General features: G+C 35.7%; 1 protein-coding gene across 6 annotated transcripts in view; it reads right to left on the minus strand.

Moving 5' to 3' along the window:
- The window catches only part of LOC135207594 (glycine receptor subunit alpha-4-like), a 102,195-nt gene that overhangs the window by 68,160 nt on the left and 21,535 nt on the right, over positions 1 to 12,500 (minus strand). The window contains exon 1 of one of the 6 annotated variants that reach the window (XM_064239449.1): positions 6,134 to 6,411. The exons of the other annotated variants lie outside the window; for them this stretch is intronic. The gene's annotated coding sequence lies outside the window, so the exon portion shown is untranslated. Of the gene's footprint in view, positions 1 to 6,133; positions 6,412 to 12,500 lie in introns of those variants that run through there. 6 annotated transcript variants of the gene reach the window in all.

Consider the following 12,500-nt stretch of genomic DNA (forward strand, 5'->3'; position numbering starts at 1 on the left):
GATGTCAAGCCATATGCAAATTAGTTTCACTTCATTCAAATCTGGTATGGAAGCTAACATGGGTGAAGAAGCATGGCTCAAGACTGAAAGATTAAATTATCTGCATTTACGAAGCTTTCTGGCAGTGTGAGGTCTATACACAACCCTCCATAAAACAAAGAAAACGCAGACCATTTGTTTGAGAGAATATCCATTGCCAAGCATGTATGATGACGCCCCTGTCGCGTGACGTAGCGGCCGTATTGGAAAATGTGCATAACCTAAAAATAACTTCTTCAAACCCCTGGTTAGGTGCATGTAACCTAAAAATAACTTATTCGGACCCCTGGTGAGATGCTTCTGACCCCTGGTTAGATGCATATACCCTAAAAATAGCTTATCCAGACCCCTGGTTTGATGCATGTAACCTAAAAATAACTTATCCAGACCCCTGGTTTGATGCATGTAACCTAAAAATAGCTTATCCAGACCCCTGGTTAGATGCATGTAACCTAAAAATAGCTTATTCAGACCCCTGGTTAGATGTATAAACCCTAAAAAAACTTATTCAGACCCCTGGTTAAAGGCATATAACCTAAAAACTTAATCAGACCCCTGGTTAGATGCATAAAGCCTAAAAATAACTTACCCAGACTCCCCGAAAAAAATAAAGCAATTCAATCCGTATTAACACGTATACCAATCAGGATTTGGCAGCCATGTCGAAACTGACGTATGCCTTGAAACTTTCGCCTTACTAATTTGCCAATAATAATCATTATATCACCTATTATTCACTCGCGACTTTTAGGCGGATAATTACACGTCTAGCCTGACCGGCCCCCATCCCTCAAAACCCCCCAAGCCCCCTTGTAATTAACTCAGCCTGGATTGACTTCTTTTGACTCCTTACAGGAGTTTTCCTTACACGTCGTTGTCTTGGCAAAGTCTGACTGAACGCGAAGTGTTCCTAATTATCTCACTCGCTTTTAGGTCCAGTTTATAATAAAAAAAAAAAAAAAAAATTAAATGTAATTTTGTTCGTTGCTCTGTGCTGATTTCCTCTTTTCTCGACGCGTGAACTTATTCTTGTTTGTTTTTCTTACATTTTTTTATTTTTATTTTTTCTACTTATTTTTTTTCTTCTGTTTCTTGACGCGTGAGCTTTTTCTTGCTTTATTTTTATGTATTTTTTTTTTACTTATCATTTTTTGCTCCTGATTGTATTATTAGAATTTTACCTCCGTTTTCAACCTTACGCCGATGATATTTTACGTTTTTTATTGTTTTACTAAAATATATAAAATATATATATATATATATATATATATATATATATATATATATATATATATCATATATCTATATGAATGTATGTATATATTTATGCATATAGTATATATATATATATATATATATATATATATATATATATATATATATATATATATATATATATATATATATATTCTCATTCACATAATTTCTCTCAACGCCGCGTGACGCAAAGGTGTCTGTGTGAACTGTGGGCCCAAGTCTTCAAACTTTTCAGGAGGCCACAAGAACCCAAAGACACTATCACATACTATAAGTCCCAGGAGGTTATTCGAAAGCCATGTCCAAAGCATCTCCATCTCACTTACATATGGAAATTCCTTAAAGCTTTACTATCAAATCGACCAAATCTCTTAGTTTCATTGTCATTCAGTGATTCGTGTCCGTATAGAAATATAGATCGGACCAGACTTATGTATTAATTTTATACGCCCCATTAGTCAAACTGATTTCTAAATCTTATGCAGTCTGTCCTCTCTCTGATTTGACTATTTTGATCATTCGCTAAATTCTCACTCAAGAGAACCTGTACTGGATCTCACCTGTTCCCGAACATTTGAAAGATTCAACCTTGTTAGTGTCTCACTTGTTCCCGAACATTTGAAAGATTCAACCTTGTTAGTGTCTCACTTGTTCCCGAACATTTGAAAGATTTAACCTTGTTAACCCTTAACTCCATCTAGTAATATTTCGTCCTTTTGTAGTACATACTCTGTCGCTGTATCACTTGACTTCTGATTTGGACTGATTTATTAAAGATTATCTGGCGTCGCGACTGCTAATGAATGGTTATTGACGCCACCTTATTACTTCTGTCTGTTACTCAGTGATCCATGTCCATAAGGAAATGTACCTGGATATATATATATATATATATATATATATATATATATATATATATATATATATATATATATATACACACAAACAAAACAACAAGCAACGCAAACAGCAGATACAGACCACGAGTCACGTGACCGACCACCGGTCACAAGCATGAACAGGAATTCTCTTCATTTCTCTTCATATCTTCCACTTAATAGAAATGATTATATCACGTGTATATACACTGAGGGGAGCTGAAGTGGAGGAGGGAGGGAGGGAGGGGGAGGGAGGGGAGGGGAGAGGTGGGGTGGGTGGGGGCGAAAAGAGTAGAGAGGGGTGGCGGTAGGAAGTTGAGGAGGGGAGGAGATATTTTCGGGAATGAATTAACAATGAAGTGAACGGAGGGAGGAGGGGGAGGGGGAGGGGGCGGTGCCTGAGGTGATTTGATGGTGGCTGATGATGTGTGTACGAAATAGACAGGGGAGGGGAGGGGAGAGGGTAGAGAGGGTAGAGGGGTGGGGGGGGGGGTTAGGATGGGGGGGGGGGTGTTGCAGAAAGCCCCATGTCGATATCCTGCGTGAAATCCCAAGAAGACTCAGCCATTCGTGTCTGCAGAGCTCTTGATTCGTATGGCTGGATTAATTCTGAATTTTACTCTGTTTTTTTTTACTGGCGCTGTCACTCACTCTCTCTCTCTCTCTCTCTCTCTCTCTCGTGTCTGTCTGTCTGTATATGTATATCGTTATATAATATATACTATATATTATATAATTATTATATATATATCTATATATATATATATATAATATATATATATATATATATATATATATATATATATATATATATATATATATATATATATATATATATATATATATATATATATAATATTGTACATATATACCTGAATTCACGAACGTGACATTAATGAATAAACCGCCCTATTTCCTAATTCTTTCAAAAAAAAAACTTATACACGTGAGAAACCCATTTATCTCACCTTTTAAGGTCGCGAAAAACAGATATGTTACAGACAATAAAAACAAAAAATAAAGCAGGACAGTTATTTCCAACTACGAAAGTTATAATTTATTATGGGTTTTTTTTTTTCGTGATAAAATGTTCGACGTGCTACGCATGAGGTCTATGTGTTTATGTGTGTATGATAGGTCCCTGAGTCGTTTTATATATTCTCAAGCTTTTGGGAATATATCAACCGCGATTTTACAATAATTCATTTATTAACGAAGGCCAAAGATGATCCAGAATTATGCAAAAAAAAAAAAAAAAAAAATTTATTACAACAATTCCATTATTACCGAAGGTCAAACATGATTCCGATTTATGTCACAACAAGACCCTTATTATTACAAAATTTCGATTATCAACGAAGGTCAAAGATGATCCTGAATTATATCACCATAGGACCCTTTTTATTACAATATAATTCAGTTATCAACGAATGCCAAAGATGATTCAGAATTATATCACAATAAGATCCTTTTTATTAAAATATAATTCAATTATCAACTAAGGCCAAAGATGATCCCAAATTATATCACAATGAGATGCTTTTTATTACAATATAATTCAATTATCAACTAAGGTCAAAGATGATCTCGAATTACGTAAAAAAGACCCATTTTATTACAATAATTCAATTATTAACAAAGGTCAAAGATGATCCCGAACTTATATCACAATAAGACCCTTGTTATTACAATACATCGGTTTTCAACGAAGGCCAAAGATAATCCCAAATTATATCACAATAAGATCCTTTTTATTACAATATAATTCAATTATCAACGAAGGCCAAAGATGATCACAAAATATGTCAAAAAATACACTTTTTATTACAATAATTCAATTATTAATAAAAGTCAAAGATGATCCCGAATTATATCACAATAAGACCCTTGCTATTACAATACGTCGGTTATCAACGAAGGCCAAAGATGATCCCGAATTACGTCATAATAAGACCCACTTTTTTTCTTTCTTTCTTTGTCCACTTCTGCCAGGCACCGTGGCACTGACACAGTTAAAACTGAAGTGCCACATCGATGATGGAGGTGGTCAGCACAAACGTTCATTTCCCACGCGCATGCGCGCCTCGTTAGGGCATTGATTTATGCGCTGCTGACCTATATAATAAGGACAGTAAGCACGTTTGCAGGCCAATGCATAATTCGCCCGCGACAGGGTCGTTTGAGGTTTACTTTTCTTAAGTATTCCGTAAAAGAAAACCGCACTTTTTTCTGTCCGCCCTCAGATCTTAAAAACTACTGGGGCTAGAGGGCTGCAAAGTGGTATGTTGATCATCCACCCTCCAATCATTAAACATAACAAATTGCAGCCCTCTAGACTCGGTAGTAATTAGTTCATTTTCAGCTTTAGTTTAGCTATAATCGTGGTCTCACCCCCACGTCAACAAGATCCAAATACCGCCTTGTGACGTGTTAATTTAAGTGTTTGCGAATGCCATAGATGAAAGAATGATAATTGTCGTGATTACTAGAACAAACACACATTCATGTTTGCCGAAATCATACATCAAAGGTTCAGGAAAATAGGAAGTTGAGAAGTCTACGTTGTACGTCAAGTTTCCCCTTTGTGCTCAAAATGCTTCAGAGGAAAGATAACTTATGATCCCTTGTCACATTCATTCTTGCACTGCTGAACCGTGGATGAATCTCCTGCTTAGAAACTGCCATAACATTAACCCCTCCATACAACTCAGAAACCTCACCAGCATGGCGTCACACCATCCACCAAGACTGCACTTTTTATCTCTTGACTTTCGTGCGCTCACTCGCTCGCTGGATTTCGAGGTCCCTCTATCTCTATTCCAACCCTTTCCAGTTTTTTCGTATCTTGTCCCTCCTAACGCTTTCCAATTTCATCATCTTTTCCGCCGACCTGTCATTCTTCATTCCCTATACACGACCGAAGCAGCATCGCTACAGATTGGTCCACCTTTCACCTAAGTTAACCCTATTAACACTTGTTTTGCTTATCTTAATACATCTCGCCCACTCAATTTGTCCTATGCCACATCCACTACGCAAATAATCTACGTCTCCATGCCCTACTTTCCTTCATTTACAATCAACATCAGCACTACAATTCCATATTGGGGAGTTGGCTCAACATTTATGCATTCCAACTTTTGTCCCTTTAGACACTCCAAACTTTTGCGCGCGCGCGTGTGCGCTTTCTTCGCGAAACTTTTTAAATAATAGCCAAAGGAACCGAATTACACCATCGTCAGTTTGTTTTTAAAGATCCAATGGGTAGTTCTGGATGGAATTCGCGTTAATCTCATGAACAATTCAGTACTTTCTCATGAACAGCACAGAGGGCACAAAAATATTTAGAGTTCCAGCCGATATAGTAAGAAAAACATAAAGAGATTTAAGAGGTTACTTATTATATTTTAAAGCCTTCGGCGACATCCCCCAGAGCAAGCATGACGTTCTTCACGTGAATAACCAGGGAACGCACGAAGCGAGAGTCTCTTAATAAAGTTGAAATTATAAGCAATGTATTTTAGATGAAAATGTAAGTAGTTCTGGATTTGTTGTAATGTTTTATAAATAATTTATTGAATAAAAACTTAAAGAAAAAAAATTAAGTTGAAATTCGTAACGTAACACCCAATTATTTTTTTCTGCCATACTTTTTTTTCCATTTTGTTGGTGTTTTTGATTGAGCTGGCCTAATGCCAGCACGGGCTCTTGCTCATACAGCAGCCCGTAAAGCCAGTACGAGCTCTTGCTCATAGAGCGGCCCGTAAAGCCAGTACGGGCTCTTGCTCATAGAGAGATGCCCGGAGAGCCAGCACGGACTCTTGCCATAGCGCAGCCCATTAAACGTTTTACGAATGTTCATCATACAAACATTTACCTCGTACCCCAACAGTGACAGTTCTAAACGTTAACATTTTCCCCTTAGGAACTCCTTTTATAGGCATATCAGACGAACTAACCTTATAAGTAGCCGTCCCTCTGCTTTGCAGCTCCTTTGCGAAACGACTCGGCGTTGACGGTGTCTCCGTGTGAAGGGCAAAAATCACTTGAAGGAACGCACAAAACGAACGCAGAACGTCATTCACGCCACTTATACGGTATCCCAAACAAGGATCCCAAACAGAGTCGGTCGAAGGCTTCGCCACCTAGGACGCCGTGACGAACTTGGAAACAAGCGGTTGCCGATTAGCTAATTTCCCGGCTTTTTTCACGACCACCTGAACTGTCCGGGAACTGAGCGAAGCAATGACAATACTATAAGCTCTAATAAGTCGGTGTCGTTAATCTTTGTGAAGTTTTTTTTTTTTCCTAAAAGTTGTTATTCAATAAATTAATTACAAAAGATTACCACAAATCTAAAACTACATACATTTTCCTCTAGAATGCATTGCTTTCAATGTTGCGAAAGTTCTTTGTGAAATGCTTTAACGATCTGTCTTGCAGCGTGGCTGATAATTAGTTATCTTTGAACGACTATAGCTTTGAGCTTAGTGATGTTCTTGATCGCAAGTTATTTTTTTATTATTTTTCACCATTATGGGATCTTTCCTCTGAAATAATTAACTGATGATTAGTTATCTCTGAACAATTAAAGCTCTGAGGTTAATGATGTTCTCGACTGCAACTTTTTTTTGTACTTTAAGGGATTTCTGACTTGAAAAGCTGGTGCTTAAGTTATCTTCTAACAACTACTTTATAAACAACTGCCTTCTAATAATTAATCGGAAATCAATTCATAGCAGGACCATCAAAATTAATTAGTAAAGAACATCTATAAGGAATAACTGGCCACCTGACGAAAATAGATATCAATTGAGGACAACCTTTCAACAAAACTAGAAAGTTCGGGTTTCAAAACAAACATCTCATGTATGCAACGCTTTTACTGTACCTCCTTTCATATTCTCTTTCTTCACCTGACTTTCCACCCTCTCCTAACACTTGATTCCTAGCGCAACTGCTTTGAGGTTTTCCTCCTGTTACACCTTTCAGACCTTTTATACTGTCAATTTCCAGAATGACCACATAGGTCCCAGTGCTTGGCCTTTTGCCTAAATTTGATATTCAACTCAACCGAAGAACTTTTACGTTATTGGAGATACTGAAAAGACACTTCGACTTTATTTTTATTGTCAAGAAGTTCCGATAAAGATACAAAAACAATTGACGAAAAACCGTGTGACGTTCTCTGGCGTATCACCCCAGAACTGGGCCTATAAACCAATCACCGTGCGCGCCATTCCACACTCCTTTGATAACATCAACACTGATAACACCAAAACCGCAGTTTAAACAAGAAACAAAAAAAACACCAGGACGCTCTCTGGTGCTGTCAATAAGCTAACGTTAAAATGATACCCAAGAGCAGTATTGAGTTGCAGCTCTTTCGAGGAGAGAACATCAAGACTCAAGCGAAGAGAATTAAAAAACAAGTCAGTGGAGCTTCAGTATTTGTAGGAGGAGGAAGTTTGTGGGGAGGAGAGAGGCTGGCCAAGGAGAGATGGACGTAATTGCTCAACCCAAAAAGATCAGCGACCAAAAGAGTACCTGTAGAATGGCACAGATCAGTGACCAAAAGAGTACCAGTAGTAGAATGTGACAGACTGAATTAGATGTTAGAAAAAACAAGTAAAAAATGCGCCGAAGTTTCTTAGGCGCAATCGAGTTTTCTGTACATCGTATACTCAAGGCCACCGAAAACCTATCTTTCGATGATCCCGGTATTATGCTGTATGAGCCGCAGCGCATGAAACTTTAAAGACCCCCAGGTGGTGGCCTGTCCTATATCGTTGCCAGACGGACAATTACGGCTAACTTTAACCTTAAATAAAATAAAAAGTACTAGGGCTAGAAGGCTGAAATTTGTTGTCTGATGATTGGAGGGTGGATGATCAACGTACCAATTTGCAGCCCTCTAGCCTTGGTAGTTTTTAAGATCTGAGGGCGGACAGAAAAAGTTTTCAAAAACTAAAAGCAAGGCTTTGATAAGAGAATGAAGAGCGAAAGAATATCAGCATAATCTTCAACTTATCTAAAATCCAATCGAAGAAATGTCATCTTTTTTTATGAATAATTACTAAGTAAATTTCATTACCAAAATTCATTACTATGAGTAGTTCCTTGCCATGAAACGGATTGAACAGTAATTCAGATATCGCTTTTTAATGTAAAATAGGTAAAAATAAAATAATAATAAAGAAAAGGCGACAGAAACATCCATATAAGTAATGATGACCAACTGGGAAAGTCATACAACGTTGGCCCTGAACCCACACCGTAGGGCTCTCGACCTCATCCCAAAAACTTTGGTTACAAATTTAATGGTAGCACCCTCTGGAGTGCCACCATTAACAGCCCCCTCCCCCCCCTACCTATAAAAAAACGAAAATCTGGAGGTTTGGAACAATATTATCATTATAGTCTGGCAAAACCTGCTTACCCACATATATACAAAAATAAAACACATGAATGGACTAAATCTGTAACTAAATGCATACAGACATTCACAACCAACCAATTACATATATATATATATATTATTATATATATATATATATATATAGAAATATATATAATATATATATTTATTTATTTATTTATTTATTTATATATATATATATATATATATATATATAATAGTGTGAGTGTGTGTCAACACGGTTTCATACATATTACTGAAATATCTACTCTCTCTCTCTCTCTCTCTCTCTCTCTCTCTCTCAATACGATGAGGTAGCAGGAAGGGAACTGGCATTTCTGATCTATGAAATCAGCAACAGTCCTAACCAAAAAGATACAAAATCATTCATAGATATATTAGAAGGATACAATCCTTCAAACTGGAACAAATCAAATGAAAACATCTTGAAAATAATTGAAGAAGTTCCAAATAAATCCAAGTGGTCAAGAGACTCATAAAGAAAAAATATACATAAACCAACATATTCCGACAAAGAAAATGAATAAAGTGAACCTTGTGAATATCCTAATTGATGCATTAGGAAAAAGAATGCCAAAAGCATGTAAACTGTGTAAGGTGTGGTATAGCATAGTTATCCACAAAACCTAATCAGAAAATGTGCTGCATGCAAACATTCCGACCCATCCACAGTGTGCTGAGGTAATGCAAGATATGAGAAAAAGACACAAGAATTTTTTGCTCAACATGTCTACCATGGATAGACAATGTTATTAAATCAAGATTGAATGTACAAATAGTTGAGGATGAAGAAGAAGAAGAAGAGGAAGAAGAAGAAGAAGAAGAAGAAGAGGAAAACGTAAGAGAAGTAAACAAAACTGAAATGACAGAAAAAGATAAGGAAAACAAAGAACAAGATAAAAGTATGGATGCAGAGATACTCATTGATACTACATATGAGGCTATAAAAGCAGCATACCTACGAAGAAATAAAATTACGATATGACAGCACAAAAGAAAATGCCGAAGAGGCTCTACCCAGATCTACACAATGACGGGAAAGAGGAAAAAATATACAAAAAAGACAAAGTCTGCAACCTTTTGAAAAGAGGGAATTGCAGATATGGAGAAAAATGTTACTACAAACATCCTAAGGTATGTCACAACTATGAAATATATGGTAAATGTGCATACTTAGATGGATATGAGAATGATTGCAGAGATCTACATCCAAAAATATGCAAAAACCTAAAAGAAGGAAAAGGATGTAAGTTCGGACAAAAAAATGTTAAATATATGCACCCTGTAGCCATGAAAAATAATCAAATAAATAACCAATCAAGCAATAAAATCCAAAATAAGAAAGAAACAAATAAAGAGAGGAATGAAGAATATCAGGTAAAGAAAAAAGCAAGCCATCAACGAGATATGCAGAAGGTGCCAGCAAAAAATTTCAAATGCAATCAGCTCCAAGATTCTACTCAAGAGATAATAACTGTTTTTATTATGCAAGGGGATATTTGCAGATATGGAGAAAATTGCAGATTCCAGACACAAAATGAATAATTATGATGAAGGAAGAACAAATATTATGGAAAAGTTGGATTTTTTAATGTCAGAATTTCTGGAAATGAAAAAAGAACAACATACCAGAAACAAAGAGACATGGGAAAATCCTTATTATTACCAATATTAAACATTGAAGGAGAAAACACGCAAACCATCATAGTGATGAATGCGCAGGGTTTAGTTACGAGTAACTCAAAAAGAAAAATAGAGTACTTAGAAGAACTAACCCAAATTGAAAAGAAAATAGATATAATGAATATAAGTGAAACCTGGTATTCCCAAGAGACTGGGAATGATGATCAAATAAAAGGGTTTCAAACTTATAGATCAGATAGAAAAAATAGGAATCAAGGGGGAACCGCAATATATGGGAAAGACAAAAAACAAGGAAAAATATATGAGAAATATAGTAACTCAGAATGTGAACTAATAGCGGTAGAATTTGAATCTGAAAAATTAATGAACATAGTAATATATAGACCTCCTAATACTAAAGAGTTTGACTTAATAATAGAAAAATTGGATGATATATGTAGAAATCACAAGGACTGATATTCTCCTATCTGGAGACTTCAACTTTCCTTTCGTAGACTGGAAAGAACGAATAGGAGATTGTGGATGTACTTATACATATAAAAAGAGAGTAATAGTAGTGCAGAAGATAAGAGGCAATTCGAAAAGCTATTAGATATGCTACTAGAATACAACATTCAACAAATAAATCACCTGCCAACAAGAAAGGAAAATACTTTAGACCTAGTATTTGTGAACGAGATGAATTATGTTAAAGAAATAATAGTTTATAATGCGAGTATTTCAGACCATAATGTCATAGAATTAACAGTCCATTCCAAAGCAAGTGAAAACAGAGATAAGCAAGAAATGAAAAAGTGGGAAGGATATGGAAAATACAACTTCTACAGTAAAAAAATATAAAATGGTCAGAAATAAAGGAAAGAAGAATTAAAACAAAGATTGGGATAATATTTTCGTAAGTGATGGACATAAAAGGTAAATACGGAGATATTATATAAAATATTAGAGAAAATAGTGGATAAATATATACCGAAGAAGAAAAGTAAACATCAGTCATGCATACCAAGAGACAGAAGGATCTTGTTCCAGAAAATCAGAAAGGGAAAAAAAGGTCTAGCAAAAAAAAAAAATGCATGGAAAGTTATAGAACTAAAAAGTAAGATAGAAATGCAGAACAAAAAGATTATACAATCAAAAGAAAATGAAAAACGGGACTTGGAAGAAAAAACCCTATTTAAATATCAAGCAAAATCCCAAACTATTATACTCATATGCGAAGAAGATGAATAAAAGAAGAATAGAAATAGGCCCTCTAAGAATTGAAGGGAGATTAACGAATGAAAAAAAGGAAATTTGCAACATACTGGCAGAACGATATAAGAGAGAATTCACCCCTAGAATAGATAATGAAGATAATGATATAGAAGTAAGGGATGAAAATAGTGAATATTTAGCTGACATAGATATTAATGAAGCTGATATTGTGCAGGCTATTAAATGAAATTAAAAATGGAGCTGCTGCAGGGCCTGATGGAATTCCTGCTATTTTGTTAAAGAAAGTAGTTCATTCTATCGCAAAGCCACTTGCAATATTATTAAGACAAAGTGTAGATACAGGCAAGATTTATGATGAGCACAAATTAGCATATATTACCCCTACTTTCAAAAGTGGATCAAGACTAGAGGCAAGTAATTATAGGCCTGTGAGTCTAACATCACATATTATGAAAGTGTATGAAAGGGTAATGAAGAAAAATATTATGAAACATTTAATAAAAAATAATTTGTTTAATAAAGGACAACATGGTTTCGTACCCGGAAAAAGTACACAAACCCAACTGTTAGTCCACCGTGAGAACATATTCAAAAATATGAAAAGCGGAAATGAACAGATGTGGTTTATTTAGACTTTGCAAAAGCTTTTGATAAAGTAGACCATAATATATTAGCGAAGAAAATTAGAAAACACAATATCGTGGATAAAGTAGGAAGATGGTTAAAAGAATTTTTACACAACAGAAAACAGATAGTTATTGCAAACGACGAGAAATCGGATGAAGCCAAGGTAATATCCGGTGTGCCGCAAGGTACGGTGTTAGCTGCAATACTGTTTGTTATTATGATTGAAGACATAGACAATAATGTTAAGGATTCGGTAGTGAGTAGTTTCGCAGATGACACAAGAATAAGTAGAGAAATTACTTGTGATGAAGATAGGAACGCTCTACAAAGAGACCTTAACAAAGTATATGATTGGGCAGAGGTAAATAGGATGGTATTTAACTCTGATAAATTTGAATCAA

Source organism: Macrobrachium nipponense, chromosome 32 (genome assembly GCF_015104395.2).
Source record: "Macrobrachium nipponense isolate FS-2020 chromosome 32, ASM1510439v2, whole genome shotgun sequence".
In the NCBI taxonomy this organism is placed as follows: domain Eukaryota; kingdom Metazoa; phylum Arthropoda; class Malacostraca; order Decapoda; family Palaemonidae; genus Macrobrachium; species Macrobrachium nipponense.